The sequence below is a fragment of the Ischnura elegans genome, chromosome 1, assembly GCF_921293095.1.
Source record: "Ischnura elegans chromosome 1, ioIscEleg1.1, whole genome shotgun sequence".
Lineage (NCBI taxonomy): Eukaryota > Metazoa > Arthropoda > Insecta > Odonata > Coenagrionidae > Ischnura > Ischnura elegans.
The window spans coordinates 168,681,678-168,691,812 of record NC_060246.1 but is presented as its reverse complement, the minus strand read 5'-3'; positions in this window follow the sequence as shown (position 1 = coordinate 168,691,812).

Below are 10,135 nucleotides of genomic sequence, written 5' to 3'. Positions count from 1 at the left end.
CAACTATCACAATCATAGTAAGTACTGAATTAAAAAGCCTCATTCACACCATTCGGATACACATACCCATGGGTTTTGTCAAGTTTACCTACCACATTGAATGAATCAGAATACTATCTACATTCTTCGTTAAAACTGACGCGGCGACACAGCCCAAAAGTTTTAATTCAACAATACTATCTACATATTTATAAGGAATTAAGAGACAAGAAAAAATATAATTATAGAAGTTGTGGAACAGTTAAATGATTCGTTAACTTACAGAAGGTATTTTGTAAATTGTTTTCAAAAGCCCGATGTGTGTTGGTAGAATTGATTTGAGGAGATGAATCTTGCTATCAACTGCAGGAATACTGCAGTATTGGACAGGCAGTAAAGGCACTTGTCGCCGCATCCACAAATATAAGGTTGGGTAAAGATTAATCTGATTTACGAAATCATTAATGCACATTTGTTATAAAAAAGAAGGGATTCCTACGTCTCCTTAATCATTAAAACGATCACGAAATATATTATAACACAAACACTTACACAGGAAAAAAACACTACGCACATGCCTCGGAAAATCATATTAGCACCCCGAGAACGCACATTCTTCAATGTACACAAAGTGACAGGCAGAGGCGGATCAAGGGGGGGAGTGGGGACGGGGAAACGCGCCCCCCTAGACCCTTAAAAAATATGCAAGATTTTTAATACGGTCCCATTATCATTGCGTTCATTTTGTTTAACGAGGTATCCTTGTGCCCCCCTAGAACTAAATCCTCGATACGGCCTTGCTTGTGCTCCCCCCCCCCCCCCAGAAAGAAATCCTGGATCCGCACCTGCTGACAGGTATCAAAAGTAAACTTTCAGAATAGGAAACCCTTTAATTCAAATTCAACAACAAGCTTTTCCATCTTTCTGTGACGCAATTATGCTTTGCTAAATTGTCTACCTCCCTTTTCAATGACACTGCATGCATATGTGCTCACGAGGTTACAAATGCTTTTAATTAGTTATTGTTATTTCCATTAATACCTTTAAATCCTTTAAATTTAAGATGATGCCTTTAATTCTTAAAAGACCCCAATGAGTTTTCTTACCTCCGAAGGAACGTTCCCTTCCTTATCCTTGTGGATCGCCATCGTCACAATTTCGGAGTCTACAAAATGCATTGCGCAAAACCCAATGGCTGTCCGTCCACAAGATCGAAATTTTCCTGTGAATCGCTCGTTGCCAGGCGCTTGATTTTTCACGATCCTTGCGGGCTCTAAAATACGAAACCCCCGAAGTCCCGTGGCCATAACCTATGGTGTAAGGTGGTACCGCAGAACAGTGGCGCAGCGAGGGGGGGGGATTTGGGGGTTAAACCCCCCCCCCCCCCAGAGCTCAGAGAAATTTTTAACTTTAATCCATTTTACTTAATGGATTAATATTACTTATATAAAAGCCTTAGGATAAATCAAATATCCCTCAGAAAGCCGTAAAACTCTCCATTTAGAACCATTAATCTTAAAAATTTTCTGGAGGAGGGCCCCCGCAACTCCCACTTACCCTGGCGGGTATACAATACCCCAACACCCCAAAGTATTAGTTGCGCCTAAAACCCCCCCAAGCCTTAATTTTTGGCTGCGCCCATGCCGTAGAAAACTAATATAGGAGAATAAATGAAAATAAAATCTAAATAAATAGCAAACCATTCGCCTGAAGCACAGGATTAACGAGCAGTAAATGGACTTCATCAGATTGCGTGGCGCTGCCCTGACTAGCGTGCGAATGGTAGAGGAGACGACTTCAATGAAAGACCATGGGCTCCAATCGGTAGGGATAGGGAGTTTCATTGGGCTGATTCAAGCTCATATTTAAACGAAGCATTCCGTCGTCTGCGACTTTCAAAACAACCGTGTGTGGTCGGAAACGGTCGGAAATATCGTTAGAATCGATAGACACACCAGTGCGGATCGTTTCAACGCCGAAAATCATTCACCGTGTAAAGCAGGCGTTTCAAGCGATCACGGGATTGAGTTTAATTCGAATGCTCATTTGAATGATCTTTCGAATGATCATTCAACGCATAAAACGGGGGTTATCGAGGATCGGGTTGGTGTGGTGGCTAGAGTGTTAGCTTCCCACCCGGTGGGCCCGGGTTCAAATCCCGGCAGCGGCAGAGAATTTTCAGAGACTGCCCGATCCCTGCTTGAATGTTATGTGGAGGACATTTCAAGCGCAACACTCCGTCCGTCGGATGGGACGTTAAGCCGTGGTCCCTTTGGCGCCTTTCGTTAAGAGCAGGCTAATGCCGACGCCAGGTTTCTCTCCACCCTTCCTTACCTACCTTTCCCTCATGGCGCAAATGACCTCAGCTGTCGGTCGCCTCCTTCAAATATCATACCATACGCATAAAACGGCTTTCACTGCGTTCGATATAGGATTGCTTCAACGCTACTTACAGCTCTTCAGCTTATGACCTCACGTTCTGGTAGGACTTGTAAGTCAAATGATATCCTCGTAGTATAAATAACGCCAAACAATGCAGCCACGTTCGCAGTAAAAACAAGGCCGTGGAAACAACAACTGCACAAGTTTTTTTTTGCGATAAGGACCTACTAGGTATTTTCATTTGAGCGACAAGGACAGACAAGAACAGCAATGATGACTCCAGTCTATAGTGCACATCGCGGAGGCAGCAAAGAATTGGACCGATACGGAAAACCTCTCTTCGGGCGTCATCGCTGACAGAGATTTTGCCTTTCGCTGCGGCTTCGCGAATCGAATTGAATATAGAGTCTGGTCAAAACGTGGTGTCATCTGATCGAACTCGAGCGAGAAGAGGGGAAAGTGGCGGTGGATGGGGGCCGGAGGGGAAGCGATTCGAACAGAACTTGCATTATCTTGAATGGAGTGAAGCTCCAAGCAATAATGGTAATTTTAAGCTACAACCCCGTGAGACTGTACATCTTCAAAATAGACTCGCCAATGTCCAAAACTGACGTCCGCACAGGGACCACCGAATGTTAATTGGACAATACACCAGGTTAATTAATACAATCGGCGCTAAGTGTCCATACGATGTGCCTTTGGATGTCAACTGTTTTCCTTTGTGCAGATATAAATTAGAAAATTGACTTTTCACGACATGATCCACACTGACATTGCTGATACTTTTAATACGACAATAGTTTGAAACTGTTGTATTCTTACACAGGCCAACAAAAAAAAATTTTTTTGGTGCCGTGAGTTTTTGAGCTGATATGAACAACATGTGTGGTGCTGAATCCAAATATGATATCCGTTTTTATGTAACAGCTCTACTTTTTCAGATACGGCGCATTTTATGATTAGATTCTTTTAAATATTTGATATATTTCAGAAAATATTTTTCAAATTTAAATCAATTTATAAATAAACTAATTCATAACCACTCTGCAGTGTTTACTTTTAAAATCACCTTTATACCTTTGATAAAGGGTTGGGGAGGATTTGGCGTGTTTGAAGAAGGGGAGACAGGCGTACAGAGTGGGGACAGTGGGAAAAGATACAGCTAAGGGAAATGTGTGACACGTGGGAAACCCACGGTGGAAAAGGACTCTAGTGATAACTGTAGAAAAACGACACGTGGGAAGAATCACAGAGGGGGTGGAGAAGAGTAAAAAAGGGGGGATAGGGTAAAAAGATAGCGTGTCTTTGAAAATGGAGTGGCGGGAGTAAATAAGGAATAAGGGGATTCCCGAAAACAAATGGTCAAATTCTCAAAGTTTTCGTAAAGCAACCTCTAAAAATGAGCTCAATTCGAAGAAGCTGCGTAAATCATTGTGATGTGTTCTGTTACATTTGCGGGGAATATACGTTAAAAGAAAATATGAAAAAAAACATTACAGGCATGTGAAACGTGCATACCTGGGATATTTTGGTGCTCAGCTTGGTGACCAAGATAAAACTTGGGCTTCGCATGCTGTGTGTGAAACATGTACAGAACATCAGCGGCAGTGGACGGAAGAAAAAAGGAAAAGTTTTAAGTTTGGTGTGCCAATAGTTTGGAGAGAACCTCCAAACCATATTGACGACTGTTATTTTTGCATGGTAAATGTTTCGGGAATTAATCGAAACAATCGCCACAAGTGAACATATCCAGATTTCCCTTCAGCTAGACGCCCGGTACCCCATTCAGAATAAATACCGATCCTAATATTTCAGACATTACCAGATGTATGTGAGGACAAATATGAGCTATGTGAACATTTTCCTGATTCTATTGACGATAGTGACAGTGACTACGAGGCAGTATCAACAAATCCTCAACTATTTAATCAAGATGAACTAAGCGACCTTGTTAGAGAATTGAACTTATCGAAGGAAGCATCTGAACTACTAGCTTCAAGGATGCATGAAAAGAATTTAATGGAACAAGGTACAAAAATAACTTTTTATCGCACAAAGGAAAAGGATCTGCTACCTTCTTTACTCAAGAAGGCAATCTTACATTTTGTTTAGACGTTAGAGGTCTTCTGAAAGGAATGGGGCTGCCGCAACATGAAGCTAGAGATTGGCGTTTGTTCATTGATAGCTCCAAGCGTAGTTCAAAATGTGTTCTTCACAATGTTAACAAGTTTGGCTCAATACCAATCGCTCATTCAACTGAAATGAAAGAAGAATATGATGCAATAGTATTGGTCTTACAAAATACCAGGAGCATCGCTGGGTGATTTGTGTAGTCTTAAAAATGGTGAACTTTCTTCATGGGCAGCAATTTGGCAACACAATATATCCTTATTTCTTGTGCCTCTGGGATAGCAGGGACAGAAAAAAACACTGGATTAAGAAGGAGTGGTCTAAGAGAGAAAACTTAATTGTGGGTAAAAAAACATTACTGCTGAGTCTTTAGTTGAACGGGAGAAAATCACCTTACCGCCCCTTCATGTTGAACTAGGCCTAATGAAGCAATTTATAAAGGCTCTTGACAAGGATGGACCATGCTTCGGCTACATAAGAATAAAAATGCCGCAGATAAGTATATAAAAACTTAAAGTTGGTATTTTTGATGGGCCACAAAGCAGACGACTTACAAAGGATCCCACTTTTGTCAGGTCAATGAATGAGATTGAAAAAAACCGTTGACTTTCATTTGTTGAGGAAATAAATTTTTTTTCTGGGAAATCGCAAAGGAGAGAGTTATCTCGAGCTGGTAAACAATATGCCCACTAACTTTAAATCACTTGGATGTAATATGAGCATAAAATTTCACTACCTACACAGCCACTTAGGCTGTTTTCCTGAAAATTTAGGTGACACAAGTGAAGAACAAGGAGAAAGATTTCACCAGGAAATCAAAACAATGAAATATCGCTACCAAGGAAGATGATATGATGGCAGATTACTGCTGGTGCTTAAAACGAGACTGTTTTAACAAAGTGCACTCAAGAAAATCGCGCAAAATATGCTCCAAAGTGTTGAGTGACGTTTTTCCGTCTTTTTTTTCTTTTAAAGTGTTTTATTTCAGTAAAAAAAACGTTACTATTTGTATTCAATTGTATTGTAAAACTATTGTATTTGTAGGTGATTTAACAGTCCTATAAATAAATCAAGTCTTTATATTTTGTTGGTTTTATCATTTATGCAAGTATCCCATATCATCATATTGAACATTTTTACGTAAGTAACAGCATGTCTGTATCTTGAAAACTAGAGCTGATAGGAAAAAACTAATATCATATTTGGATTCAGCACACCATTTATACTTGAAATCAGCTTTAAAAGCTCCGGCACCAAAACCGCTGTTGACCTGTGTTATCTTACCAAAAAAATTGTGCTGGAGGTACCATTAAACGAAAACGTAACTGATCGTAATTATCGCGGAAAATTCCATTGAAAATTAGACAAAAACTGGACGCAAAAGAAACGGCGGAAGAAACCGATGATAACAAACCACCAAAAACAATGAATGAACCTGAGTTTTTAAGTTCATTTTCGAAAAAATAGAATCATGCGACATAAGTTATTCATTTTTTTTGGTCCCTGTAAAACTAATTACATATGAATTCGGTTAACGGTTCTCGCCATATTGCACCCAATCACATACGCATTGAATAGCGTACGTTATGTTGTGCATGACATTTCTTTATTGCCAATTTCCCTGCAAACAGCCTTTACTACGCGGGTTGCAACATTAATACCTAATGCACGGCACGAAGGCCCATGCCCTGGATAAGGATCATCAACCCAGCCGAGACTGGAACCCGCGATCTTAGGATTGGCGGGCAACCCCACTGTCTCCGAGGAGGGCAACTTGGAGGTCGAAATCACGGTAGGAAATGAAGTTTCACAGTGGAAACAAGTTACAAAGTGAATTTAATTTCCTATGCATATAATGCACGCTCACAAATTGCTTCCGTGTATGGATAAAAAGGAATTCGTAACTTACCCGCTGGAGGGCAGCAAAGGCGACGCGAGACTCCATCCCTTGGCTCTGATCGTCACCGACAACACGCGTCCGACACACGGCCCGATGCGCAACGCCTTCAAGTAAACGCCGGACGGCATAATCACTCGTGCGTTAGGGCGCGCATTTACGACACGACGCGCATCAAGCGGACCCCCAGAATGCTCTCACCCCGAGACCGAATTGCGGACGAGAGGCTGCCGCGAGGGAGCGCTCAACACTGACGAGCGAACAAACACTTTCCGTCGCGGTGGTGGATGGACACAGCGGTCAGCACGGACGCTGCTGGGGCGCATCTGACAGGGCGATCAAGGCGTGCGCCCATTCGACACTCGGAAGGCGTGCAAATGGGCTATCGGCGGGAGAATCTCCAGAGACCCAAGCGCATACTGTGAAGCTCTGGAACCACTTCAAGTAGAATTTCGCTCTACTAACGGGATTCAGCTATCGAATGCCATAAATACCAACTATCGTTTTAAATCATAAGTAGGTACTCCACACAGCAGTGGCGTAACTAGGAATATGGTGAACCCTTCCACCACCCACGAAAAATTTGGTATAATTTTTGAAAAATGACATGCCTGTAAATACATTTACATCATTTTGGCACTAAAAACTTAACTTTAAGCAGATTAGGCAATTTATGTCAAAATTAGACAATAGTTTTAAATCATTTTTTTATTTCCATGAGGCTTTTGGGGGGGGGGGATCTATTCCCTCTCATTGTTACGCCACGGCTACGCAAGATTCTCCACTCCCATGGTTCCATTGATTCCCACTGGTCGCAAAAAATAGCGGCGCTCCAGTCGCTTGGGTACATGTCAAAATACGTCTTAGTCCGTAAGAGATACGCTACGCGTAGAATGTAACAGTTTATTGCTCAAATTCAAGCACAATTAATTAATGCTAGCTCAATTCCATATCTAATAGTTTAAAAAACGCAGTTAAACCTTTATAAGTGAATTGTAACCACTTCAAATCTATTTAAGTTTTGTTAATGTACTCCAGTGGTAACGGTGAGGGAATATCAATCTGAAGTTCCATGTTCGATTCCCAGCTGTGATATTTTTTTCACAACTTCCTTATACTTTTTTTCTTTTTCAGAAACCTGCTATTCACAATTATACTCATTATTTTCCCTGAAATTTTTAATGTTGTGCGAGGAAATGTTTTTGTTCACATGCAACGTCTGATGTTTTCCCATTTTTCACACAGGAGCTTCCTTTGAATTATTTCATGTTCACGTCACAACACGAAGCATTATTAAGATACACATGCATATGATTTCCTTTTATGTTGCAATATTATAATATTGTGGACTTAATCCTACCATTCATGCCTAGTTGCCGAATCGGATGTCGTTATTAGTTGGACTTTTAACACCCTGCGGAGTAAGAAAAAACATAACCGGAAAACCGATATTATTTGATGATTAAAATTCTTTTGATGGAAAAAGCAGAATTAACCAACATTTCTATGGGGCCTCTTTTAAGATGAGTGACCGCTCGCTGACAAGATGGTTGATCGCCCCCAACTCCGGAGGAAGATCCCATTCCCTCCCTGGCTCGCTCTATCTGGATTTTAACGATTATCTTCCAGCAATTCGAAAACTAGGCTTGAATTGTAAAAGTCCATAAAACTCCATGCAATACAATAGGAATTCAAGTACATGTGTGTCTTAAAAATTCGTCGTGTTACGACAAGGAAATAAAATAATTCTAAGAGAAAAATTGGGAAAACATCTCATGCCGCATGAGCGCAAAAAAAATCAAAATAGAAAAAAATTCTCGCACAGAAAAAGTGAAAATTTCAGTGAAAATCATTGTGAAAAGCAGGCTTCTGTCAAAGAAAAAGTAGAAAATAAATTACTAAACTACCGCATACGAGACTCGAACTCTTAACTATCAGTTAAGAGTGCCGAACACCGCATCCACCGGACCACGACAATAAATGCTTCTATGAAGTTCTGAGGGTAATCCAAGGACATATATTGAAACCCACTGATCCTCGCGCCACTAGCGACTAAAGTTGAGTGCAAAGTATTGCGCGGGGACCGGTTTCACACTAACGCGGCAACTGCTCCACTTAATAGTGGAGCCTCTAATCAGGGGCACAGCTAGGAATTAAGGCTGGGGGGGGGGGGGTTTAGGTGCAACTAATAGCGGGGTATGTGGGGGTATGGAATATCCACCAGGATTAGCGGTAGGTGCGATATTAATAAATTGCTGAATTTTAAATAATCGGTTCAAAATGGTGAGTTTTACAACCTTCTGAGGGATATTTTATTAATCCTTATACTATTCTATTAGTAATATCAATCCAATTAAGTAAAATGAATTAAACTTAAAAATTTCTCTGAGCTCTGGGGGGGTTATCCCCCAATATCACCCTCGTTGGGCCACTGCCTCTTATAGTAATAAAAACTCTTATGCTTTGTGCTGAAATTTTTTCGGGGTAGACTGTGCAATTTTTTTATTTTATTAATTTTTAGTAACGCCAACCGCTGTCGCTACAACTTTCTGCACACGTTTTGGCATTGATGCAACTAATTTTTCACATTCATGAGGCCGCCTTCGAAATGAATTCCACAGTTCGTGTCCCCCAGTGTTTAGCCGCGTCGCAGATGAGCCCCGTCGCTCGCCGCAAGTCCGATGCTAAACATGTATTTGTCGGGAATTGAAGCGTTTGAACAGAAGGTACGTCCAACTTGTTCCCCTGATGCTCCTAGTCCTTTTTATTTAAAGTTAGCTTGCAAATTATTACATTTTGATGAGGAGTTATAAAAAATATGTCTAGCAGACTACGTTCAAAGGAATATAATTGTAAAACCATTTTGTACAAAGTTGAAAAAAATTGAGTGCAAATGTTAAAAATCCTACGCCTTAAAAACCTATAAGTAGTAATTTGTATTTTCTTTTACACGTAACATGTTTTCTAAATTTTAATTTTATGATAATTTGTAAATTGAAAATAGTTAATATAAATATTTTTGAAAACAGCATTTCATTACAATTCCTAAAATGGAGAAACAATTCATAGGTGACATAAGTCTTCCACGATTTATGCCGAAGGTCGACTGTTATTAACTTCGATAGAAGGTCGAGATCATCTTATATCCCTGGAAACTCACGCGAGTAATGGGGAGTAATGTTCGCAGCCCGAGAATGTGTCGCGAAAGACCGTTGACCCCGAGAGGAGCGAATGAATGTATTCATAGCAGTCCGTTAACACTGCTCGAAGTGCAATAAACACACTCCCTCCACTCCTCACCGTCAAAGCCCAATAAAAATTCCGCAAGAATGATTTTTCGGGTGGGGTTTGCTTTCCGTCTTGGAGAGCGTCCTTTTAAAAGGGTAAGGTGGGATTCTTACGAGGCGCCCGCCAAACAGTCAATTGTGGTATGACGCACTCGCTTCGATCATGGGTTGCAAGGGAAAAGTCCCAAAAATCTGTCAGGGAAGTCATGTTCTGAACAACTATGCTTCATAATTGGCGAGCCTCGCAGCCAGGAGTGTGTCAGCGCCCAAAAAATGTTTTGCGGGCCCTTGCTGCCACCATCTGCTAAAGAAGCCCTCCAGGACGAGGTCTCTTTATTTTAAGATAAAACAGTCAAATTTCATATTGTCCGTCATCGCATCACTTAGATGGGAAATATCAATAGTTCTAGTCCTATTTGAACACTTGTCGAAAAATCAAAAGGATTTGGGAGATCAAGCT